We start from the raw sequence: 10,697 nt of genomic DNA, 5'->3' as shown, positions 1-10,697 counted from the left end.
CACAGTAGCTGGAGGGAGGGGATCAAGGGGGGATGTGTGTTTCAGGGCCGCCCGGGGAGGGGCAAGTGGGGCAATTTGCCCCAGGCCTCAAACTCCGCAGGGGCCCTCACGAGCATTGCTGAGGCTCCATCCCCGGCCCTGTCTCCTCCCCTCCCCTCTCCCGAAGCCTCAGCCCATCCAGCAGCGTCCTGGACAGCTGCAGCGTGGCTCCAGCAGGACCCCTCAGCCCCTCCCTACTCAGAGCCACGTGGTGAGGGGGTGGGGCTGCAAGCTCCAGGCTGAGTGGAAGTAGCTGAGCGTGGAGCTCCCAGCCCTGCCCCCTTCCCACGCGGCTCTGAGCACGGTGGGGCTCAGGTCCCTCAGGAGACGCTGCCTCTGTTGACCGAAGCTCCTCGATGCACTGAGGCTCCGGGTGAGCAGGGAGCCAGGGGTAAGGGGCCAGGGCTTGGGGGGGACAGCTAAGGGGCAGGGAGTCTAGGGATAGGGAGGGAGCAGAGGATGGGGATGCGGTCAGAGGACAAGAAATGGGGGGTTGGATCGTGGGAGTTCTTGGGGGTCTGTCAGGACTCAGTGAGGGGAGTGATAGGGGTTGGAGTAGTCAGGGGACAGGGAGCAGGGGTGGGGTCCTGGGGTGGTAGTGGAGGGTCTCTGGGGGACGGTGAGGGGGCAAGGAGCAGGATGGATCGGGGATTCTGAGGGGGGTGGGCAGTCAGGGGGCAGGAAGTTGGTGGGGGTCAGATAGGGGGCAGGGCTAGGCTGTTTGGGAGGCACAGCCTTCCCTACCCTAAAGCTCATTCAGCAGTTTGAGGCTGTTTGGGAGGCACAGCCTTCCCTACCCTAAAGCTCATTCAGCAGTTTGAGGCTTGCAGAAGAGCCAAGCTGTTAGCTTTTCCATTAGGGCTACCATCCCTTTCACTTCTCAAATTGCCAAGTTATATCTATATTTATGTCTAGTGACATAGGGAGATTTCATGTCAGGGGGGGGTAGCTTCATTTAAAATTGTCACTGGCGGCAGGAGATTCACATAGAAGAGCAATCTATCTACCACTTACTCCTTCCCAACCTACCAAAGGGAGCACTTCCCCCTTACATTTCTGAGGCTCCAAGAGGGTCTAATTCCAGTGGTCTCAAATTTTGTTGCTGGTGGAGCCCTTTCACATTTAGCAACTTGTGAGTGTGACCCACCTTAAATTGAAAACACTTTTCGATATATATCAACTATTATAACAGCTGTGGCAAGCAGGTCTTGAGGTGGGAGGCTGGACAGCTCCGACCCCCAGGACAGAACCTACATGACCCCCCGTCCGAGAAGGTTCCCGACCCCCGTTTGCCCCTGGAGTTAATTATATTTTTTAACCACCATTTGTTCCATTCCATGCATTGGCTATTTTGGAGGCATCTCATTTTCACACATAGGCTCATCCAGTTTGGAACAAGCTCAAATGCTCAGTCATGAGTGATTCATAAGCCTATACTGAAGACACCCACCAGTAACCGTGTCCAAGTTTCGTGAGGACCCCATGAGCCCAGTCTTAGGAACAGTAAATGCATGTAGCTTATAGTCCATTATGGCTATTAAGCCAGGTAAGATGGTTAAAGAACCTTGGTGTCGCCTAGTCTCTGTTTGTGCAGAGGTGGAGATAGGCTGGCAGAGAGAGATCACTGATCTTACTCTGTTAGGTTTACTCCCACACATTGGGCCAATTGCAATTGAGGCAATGTCGAGAGACAAGGATAACTGGGCTGTGGACGCTTTGGATTTAGACCCCAGTATGGAATCTATTCTTATATCATAACCTAAATGACCCAAAGTTTTGGAGAAGTATGAGTCAAGAGAAGCAACAGAAGTATCGCAAACTGGACAGATCCTGACTGCGATGGACTCTAGAGCTTTTGGTACACTGAGGTGTAAAATCCAAAAAAGTATCTTGGATCTTTTTTTCAGCACATAAGAAAGTTTTTTCATTAGTTTCTTTTAAACAAGTCAAACCACAGCACAGCAGCAATTATATCTTGCCCAACACGTCTGAACCACCAACACATATTTCAGGTTATGGCCAGACTATTACTCGACTTTATTAAATAAACAACACAATTTTGCAGGAAAGCAGCATTTCAGTGACTTTTCTCCTGCTTTTTATGAAACCCCTAGTTTTCGCTCCAGAAACAGTTTTGATGGCACACGTTTGTAACAACCTTTTTACATGAGGTTTACATGCTTTTAGCACTAAGTGATGCTGGAACCATGATACCTTGTAAGAAGTTTCTCACTGGATTTGTGCAAGATGCAGAACGTTTTTTTCCCAGGGTCCCCTTGGGGGCAGGGGCAAGGTGGCGGCAAATTTGGCCTGGGCCACGCAGGGCCCCCACGAGACAATATAGTTTGCAATTTTTTTTATGGAGGGCTCCTCGAATTGCGTTTGCCTCAGGCCCCTATGATCCTCTGGGTGGCTGGCTTGGTTGACTATGGCAGGGGCATTCCTTTCTCCCCCAGGATGAGGGGATCTCTCCAATACTAATATACACAACAAATACAAGCATTTGGCTGCACAGCTTAAATCCAGAGCTAATAAAAGCAGGTGGAAGGGGAAAACTCACTGTCACATTGATTTCTCGGATCTTCCCTCCCCCTCCTCCAGTCAGGCTGCAGACAAGGCTTTGCATTCCTCCCCACCCCTCCAACCCCAGCAGGGGTTCTCTTCTAGCTTTAGCTTGCAGTAGGAAGACTGGCTGAGATGCCTGCTGCTGCTGCCTGCAAAAGAACAGTTTAAACTCGGCTGTTCCCTGTGCAGTTCAGTGCCCAGATTTAGAAGCTGTTTCTGGCATCCTTGTTAATTTCACTCCCAGTTGTTGTTGGGTGTGTGTGACCATGGCAGGGGCAGTTCTTTTCTGCTCCTGGGATGAGGGGATCTCCTAAACACAATCAAAATCAGAAACCATTTCCAAGTTCAGATCTGTCCCATTCCCTCCTCAGCAGAGGATCATGGTTGTGATGTCTAAACTGCTTTCAGATCCTCTTTGAAATGTTACAGTTTTAAAAAAACAACTCAAAAACATGGAGAACATGGTGGAAAGATTTGTCATGATGATTAGGGTTTATTTTGGGTAATGCAATTTTGCTAAAGCAACTAAAGATTCACAGGGAAAGCAAATAGCCCTCATAGACAAAACCACAAATGGATTGGAGGGGAAAACTGAATGTTCAGGGAAATTATTGTGCATCCTTTGAAAAAAATAGTAGTTTTCATTCCAATCCACCCTCTTTTTATACATTGATTTAAACACCTGAAATGTCCTTAGGACATCAGGTGCCATTTCAGATCTCTTTTTGTTTTGTCCTGTCTGTAGAATGCAGAGGTTGAAATTGTCAAAACTTTCTCTAAATATCTTGTATATTTCATGAAGTCTAGACCAGTTGTCCTTCCTTCACCTCTGACTCTCCCCCCCACACCCGGAACCCTCCCTGTGGTTTTTGCCTTGGTTACTTACTCCTTGGCAGATCCAGCCCAGCGGCACCTGCTGGCTCTCTGATGGCAGCAGCCCACAGGGGCTGGTTGCTGGGGTCACGGCTGGTCAGTGGCAGGCTGCAGCTGCATTGTTTGTGACACATTCATACACATACACATACATACAGTCAGAGGTGAAAGTAAGCCGGGCCGGTCCGGCATACCGGCAAGAGCCAGTACGCCGTGCTGGACCACATCAACTTCCACGGTGGGGATTGAAAGGGCTCTGGGCTGCCCGCAGCTGCGGACAGCCCTGAGCCCTTTAAATCCTGGCCGCAGCTGAGATTTAAAGGACTTAGAGCTCCCCGCCGCTGCGGGCAGGCCAGAGCCCTTTGAATCCTGGCTGCGGCTCTGGCAGCCAGGCTGGGGCCAGGATTTAAAGGGCTCTGGGCTTCCCTCAGCGGCAGGAGCTCTGGGCCCTTTAAATCCCTGCCCCAGCCCTGCAAAGCTCAGAGTTCCCCCTGGCGGCCAGAGCCCCGGGCCCTTTAATTTGGCTCTGAGCCCCAGGGGGCTCCCAGTCACCTCTTCAGCTGGGAGCCCAGGGTTGATTTAAAGGCCCTGGGTCTCCCAGCCACACCTGGTTCTCCAAGGCCTTTAAATCTTGAGAGGCCATGCCTCTTCTGGATGAGGCCACGCTCCACTCAGGACTCTGGCAGTACCGGTAAGTCCTGTAAGTTACTTTCACCCCTGTAGATAGAGTTACAGGGATCCCCTGGGTTCATCAAAAGGAGTCATGTAATGTCTCTACCGAAAGCATGTGTCACACTGGTCATCTTAATCATTGTTAAAGTATGTGAAGATAATGTGTAAAGTTATGTATGTATCCTGAATAGGGCTGCCCAGAGGATTCAGGAGGCCTCGGGCAAAGTAGGGGAGCTGCAGTGCTTGTACAAACCCAGCCGCGGTCTGGGTCTTCGACGGCATTTCGGCGGTGGGGAGCCCTTCAGTCGCTCCATGTCTTTGGCAGCAGTGAAGGGCCCCCCACCACCGAAATGCTGCCGAAGACCCGAAGCGACTGAAGGGCCCCCTGCCGCCGAAATCCCGCTGAAGCCCCAGAACATCACCAGGCCAGGGCTCGAGGGGCATTTTGGCAGCGAGGGGCCCTTCAGTCGCTCCTCATCTTTGGCAGCACTGAAGGGCCCCCTGTCACCGAAATGCCATCCGAAGACCCGGACCACCACTAGGCCAGGGATCGCGAGGCCCCTGCTGAGCCCAGGGCCTGGGGCAAATTGCCCCACTTGCCCCTAGCTCTGGGCGGCCCTGATCCTGAAAACTATGTTCTTAAAGCAGGTAAGTTAAGGCAGGTCACCAGAAGGTGATAAGCAGATTCTAGGCAGGAAGGGGGTAGTAAACACTTATCTCTCTAGTAGACCATTGTGTTTGCATGCCTCCAGGCTAATTCAATCAGCATAAAACCAATGGACATACTTGGTGACAGGCTATGTTTGCTGTCTGGATCAGGCACAGGTCTGAGGATTTACAAAGGAAAAGGAACCCCAAAATAATCCTCTGGAGAGTGGACTTCCTGGGATAAGGGACCATGTTGTGTGACAGCATACTAAATCAAATGCTAATAGAAAGTTTGCAGGGAGGTCAAAAGAAAATTAACAGGAAGAGGTAAACAGCAGTGGAGCGGGGAGGAACCCTGTTTTCAGGTGAAGATCAAAGGTCTATTCTGGGGGTGAAAAAAAGACAGCCTGGGATCCTTCCCCAAGCAATTAAAATGGCATTAGGTTTGCTTCATGAAAAAGATCTCAGCTAGGCATGTCTGAAAATGCTGGGAAGAACTTCTTTAGACTGGAGGGTAATTTGTTTGCTCAGTTTAGGGCATAAAAAGCCTATGATTTTGTTTTATATGTAACCCTTTTTTTTTCAACATTTCTGCTTGTTGTCATATGACTCTCTGTTCTTTGTTAAAGAAACATACTTATTTTCTCTATGAACAAATCTAAGTGCTGTGTTTTAAGCAGAGGGGCATTCTTCTAAGTGGACTAGTAAGCTGTGCTGTGTACTATCCCTTGGGAAGCAGAGAATCTGCGAGCTCTGTGAGCATTTAGTCAAGTAGCGGCTGGACACCCCAGGGAGATGCCCAAAGGACCGGGTTGGTGTGTGCTTATTGCTAACCTGCCTAGAGAGAGTGAGGCCTGCAAAGGCCTGGAAGGTAGTGTTTGTATTGCCAGAGGCTACTGGAGTCAGGGAGTGGGCCCACAGCAGATACAGACAAGACTACCTCATGCTAAAGACTGACAGAAGTGAGATGCCTCACGACTCTGGAGACTCCTGGGACAGGCATATTTATTGCCATGTTCCAAAGAGATAGGAAAGTAATGGTATCCCCATATTTATTGAGAGGGAAATGAAATCTGCAGAAATGAAGTCTGTGTACAGAGGAAGAAGTTGAATCCAATCTTCTTGATTTCCACTAGAGTGTTTTAACTACTGGACTGTCTTTTTGTACAATCTCATTTTATAATTGAGGAGACTTTGCATAATTTGAAATAATACCTAGCTTGTGCATTTGGTACCTAGATACCATGATGGCCGGCACATTAGAAAAATCCTAAATAGACACGATCCTATTGCCAATCTTCGGAGTCATCTAATGACCATAAAAAGGCCCCGGTGTTCTAAATAACCCCGAGTTTCAAAAAAGACACTGAAAAAAGAAAAAAATCCAGTGTTTGTAAATTTCCATGGAAACAACTAGGCTAGATATAGAACTACTGTGTAATAATTCATGAATAATTTATATTACTTTTGGGTATTGGGATGTTTAGTGTATTAATATATTGGTTTAGTTTAACACAGGGTAAAACAAGCAGGAAGGAAAGCAGCTGTTTGGAAAAACAAGCAGGAAGGAAAAAGAATGGATCAGGTTAAGCCTCCCTTCAGTAAATACTTGGGGTAGGTCTACGCTGAATTTTGTATCCATGTCCAGGCACCTGCACCAGCGAACCAGTGCTTGTCAAGCATGCTTGCTAACATCTACACTGCAGTGGGATGCACACTTCATGCCCATATAACCACATCCACACTGGCACTGCAAAAGACATGTGTCTGACATTGGGATCTGTGGGAGTGCAATCCTAGGCTTCTTAGCACCTTGCCAACTGGAGCCGCTCCAGGTCTTGGTATGCAGTGTATGTGGGAGAACTTATCTGTATGTTCCATGGCTCTGTACAGATGTGTTCTCAGCCCACCAACACATCCAGACAAGGCTCTTCCTTTCTGTGCATTCCTTGTTTTGTCCATCCCAGCCAGAGACAAGCCATAGATCCTGCACCAGTTGAGCAACTCCTGCTTTCAGCTTCACTGTTATTGCAGGACAAGACAGAATGTCTGCAAGATGTGGGTGGACGTCAGTGACAGTTTCTGTTTTTTGAAGGCAATGGCTCTTGGAGAGGATGGGGAAATACAGCCATGGCAGTCACAGTGGCCTATTCTAGGGCCTAGAGAGTTTCTAAGAAAACCAGTGATACAGAAAAATACAAAATAAAATTAGCACTGCTTGGATAAATATATCTGGTGTTTATAGTGCAATAATTTGTAATTTTGTCAGAAATTCTATAACAATGTTAAAATTAACAAAAATAATGCTAACACATAGAAGAATCAATTAAGCACAATTTTTCTTTTTTATTGTCTTATTAAAAAAGATATGCACTTACACTTTAAATCAGAACATTTAAAAAAGAAAGAAATGGACTTTACTAAAAATAACTCAACATGATTTTCATTAGGATTCAAAGTATACAACTATAAAAGCCTAGGAGACTTGAAAGGAAAAACAACAAAACAGACAGAGGAAGACGGTGACCTGGAATCAGACCTTAGCAGTACAAGCTACATTTTCATTCAGAAAACAAACTCATTGTTGAGCAATCAAGGCGGAGGATTTTACAGCTCACAATCATTTTCATTGCTTTTCGAAACCAAGGATAAAAAAGAGAGTAAATCAAAGGATTAATGGCAGAACTGGAATAAGCAAACCAAGACACAATGTCAAAAACAAGGGGTGGAGTTATGAAGTTGAGGAAAACATCAATTATTACAACTATCTGAAAAGGTGACCAGAATACCAAGAAAGCAAACACACGTATACCCAGAGTTTTAGCAGCTTTTCTCTCTCTTCTGCCAACTCTGTCACTGTAATTATCAGATGACTGGGTGTTGTTGCTCATCATCTCTATCATTCTAGCTTGTCGTTTAGCCACAGCAAAGATCCTACTATAAAGCACTATAATTGAAGAGAAAGGTATTAGATAAAGGAGGGAGGATACAACCACCCATGTTTTGTTGAAGAGAATCTGACAGCTCCCTACACATGAAAGGGCATTTACTAATTTATGTATCCCTTTCTCGTTAGCCCCAGTGAAGACAACAGAAAAACTGTATACTAATGAAAATATCCAGGCAACAGCTATAAGCATGCCTGAAACTGGCACTGTGAACTTGATAGGATAAATTAAAGGGTCAGTGACAGCAACATATCGATCAACACAGATGAAGCACAAATGAAATATTGATGAATAACAAAAAGATGCATCTAAACAATAGTGAAATCTACAGAATGTTTACCCAAAATACCAGCACGTTTCAACAGATCTTACAGTGCTAAAGGGCAGCACAGTCAGACCCAAACCAAAGTCACCGCATGTCAAGGAGGCGATCAAAAAATGCGTAGGTGAGTGAAGCTGTTTGAAATAAACAATGGAAACAATTACCATTAGATTTCCACCTACGGTAAAAATCGTCAACAAACCAAGCACAATATACAAAGTTACTCGGAGTCCAGAAGACAATGGCGTTTTATAACAAGATTCATTCATGTTCTCAAAGCAGTATTGCAAATCTTCCTTATCAAAAAAGATTGAGTTCATTATTTCCCTCAAAATTGAATTCCTGAACTGATGGTTATGAGCTAGTAAAGGAAATACGTGCAGCTATTTCTTCTTCTGAAAAAATTTCTCTGAAAAAATAAATATGGGTGTTAATATAATAACTCCACAATATGATCTTGCAGACATTAAGATTAATTCACAACTTTAAAAAATTACAATAATGGAAGATTTATGTAGCAGCCACTTTTCCCTGGTGATTTCAAATAAGAAATGAAATAACTGGAAAAATATTATTTGAATTTATTGTATCTGGAGTTAAGGATTCATTCTTACTTGTTTTGAATCTTCCAATGCCTCAGACATCTGAGAAATTCCCTTTCACAAATCTGTGTGAACTGAGATATGAAGAGAATGTTGGAACAGGCTTCAATTTATAGTAACATGTCCTCCCCTGAGTTCTGATGTTCAGGTTAATGACAAAGCCTGTCCCCCCCTCTCCCAAAAGAAAAAAAAGGCTAAGGCATACTCACTGATTTTCCTAAATGAAGTCTGTGTGATGAAGGGTGGGGAAACAGAGATTACATAAGCTGTAAAAATCATTATTAAGTTGTGCTGCAAAATATGATATATTATCATGTCAGACCTGAAAACCATACAGCTTTTTTCAGTAACAAAATTTAGGGCCACAGTCTGCTTTCTCTTATGTCAGCTTTATGCTATGTAATTCCATGGTGTGAACTGAGGATCAGGGCCTGAGATTTTCACAAGTAACATCAAAAGCAAGGTATGGAACTTCTTAGCCAGATCCTGTCTCTTTTGACTCTGCAGATGCTGATTTTTATGACTCTTTGCACATTTATTTCTACAAAATACATTAACAGACTGTGATGAGGCACATCCACCCCGGTGAGTACTGGGTAACAGGCAGGCAGCTGTGGGCTCAGTCAGTCCTGCTCTGCTGCACCTGCAGTAAGTCTCAGGCTTGGAAGGAGGGTTTGAAATTGGAGAATGTAGCTCAGTTAGGGCTGACTTCTGTGAGAAGGCCCTGGATAAGGGCCAGGAATTTCTTGAGAGACTTCTACCTTCCAGAGCCTCCCTGAAGATTACTGTCAGTGCTGTGCTCCTTACTGTGGGGTAAGGCTGTGACAGCCAAATAAATCCATTTTGTTTTGTTTCACTGACCAAGGTGTTGGTAATGGTTTGTCCTGAGCCCAAGAGTGACCCAGGTCACACAGGCCAAGGATTTTTTTTCTTTTTTACTTTCCCATGTAATCAAGTCGTTTTAACTGCTCCATGTCTATATATTTTTAAGGAATGCATTTTCATTTGGAAAGAAATGCGCTACACTCATTATCAGATGAAATCACCTGAGCATCATATGTTTCAGCATATTTATTACTATGTCCCATTGAAGTAGTGAAGTATTGTAATCCCCCTGTTATTGACAAGGAACTGAAACACACAGATTAAATGGTTACCTGGAAGGTCTGTGTGGCAGGTGAGGAACTTGAACTCAAATCTTCTGTGAGTCCCACTAGACTCTCTTTTTGTACAGCAAAAGGAATCATGGTTCAGAACTGGGTGAACCTGTGGGAAGGACAAAGTCTGCCCGGAGAGTGGGAGGAAAAACAGAGGCCAGAATGACCTAGCAGGACTGGGAAAGCCTGAGGACAATGACATGGAGGAAGATGTGTGGAGTGTATGCAACAACTGGGTGAGTAATTCTGTCCCATCCAAACCATGTTTCTCAAATTCGTAGGACCTGGAATGAAGGAAGCTACAGCTGGAAAAGAGGAAGCTGTTCCTGGATGAGGAACTGCTTACTGACTGGGAGTGTGAGAATCAAAGTGAAAGCGACCAAGAAAGCAACTGAAGACTCAGGGACCTGGTAATTCAGTCAATGGGAACACATCACAGCATATCAATTCCACAAAGAGTATAGATGGTTAATTGTTTCCCCAGTTTAAGGAGGATGATATATTGATGTCTATTTCACTGCTTTGAGAAAGCTTGTGATTTAAAATGGGTTCCCTCTGTAGATCAGCTCCATTTTCTATTGTCCTTATTTGGATGGTAAAGCCCTAGATGCTTACAGTCCAATGTTTGGGACAGGCTGTGGGGACTACAGATGCTTTGCAGTCAGTACAAATCTGAAGAGTAAAGCTGCTTTAGAGACACACAGGGACCGAGGTCCAAAAGGATAATCTTGCCCATATGGATGACTCTTATGGAGGCTGTAACTCACTCGGGTGGTGGGAGTGAGGGGAGCTAGAGCCCCTGCAATGGAAACACTGGGGGAGCAGATCTGTGTTTCCACCCTCCTGATATTTTCAGCCCACACATTATCTC

The 10,697-nt window shown here is 45.5% G+C and overlaps 1 pseudogene; it reads right to left on the bottom strand.

The window, feature by feature from the left end:
- Window positions 1-7,358: 7,358 nt before the first annotated feature.
- On the bottom strand, window positions 7,359-8,402 carry LOC116828954 (trace amine-associated receptor 9-like; annotated as a pseudogene).
- Window positions 8,403-10,697: the final 2,295 nt, after the last annotated feature.

This window comes from Chelonoidis abingdonii, chromosome 3, assembly GCF_003597395.2.
Source record: "Chelonoidis abingdonii isolate Lonesome George chromosome 3, CheloAbing_2.0, whole genome shotgun sequence".
Lineage (NCBI taxonomy): Eukaryota > Metazoa > Chordata > Testudines > Testudinidae > Chelonoidis > Chelonoidis abingdonii.
Note: the sequence above shows the minus strand (reverse complement) of the source record. Positions and strands in the feature narration are given on the sequence as shown.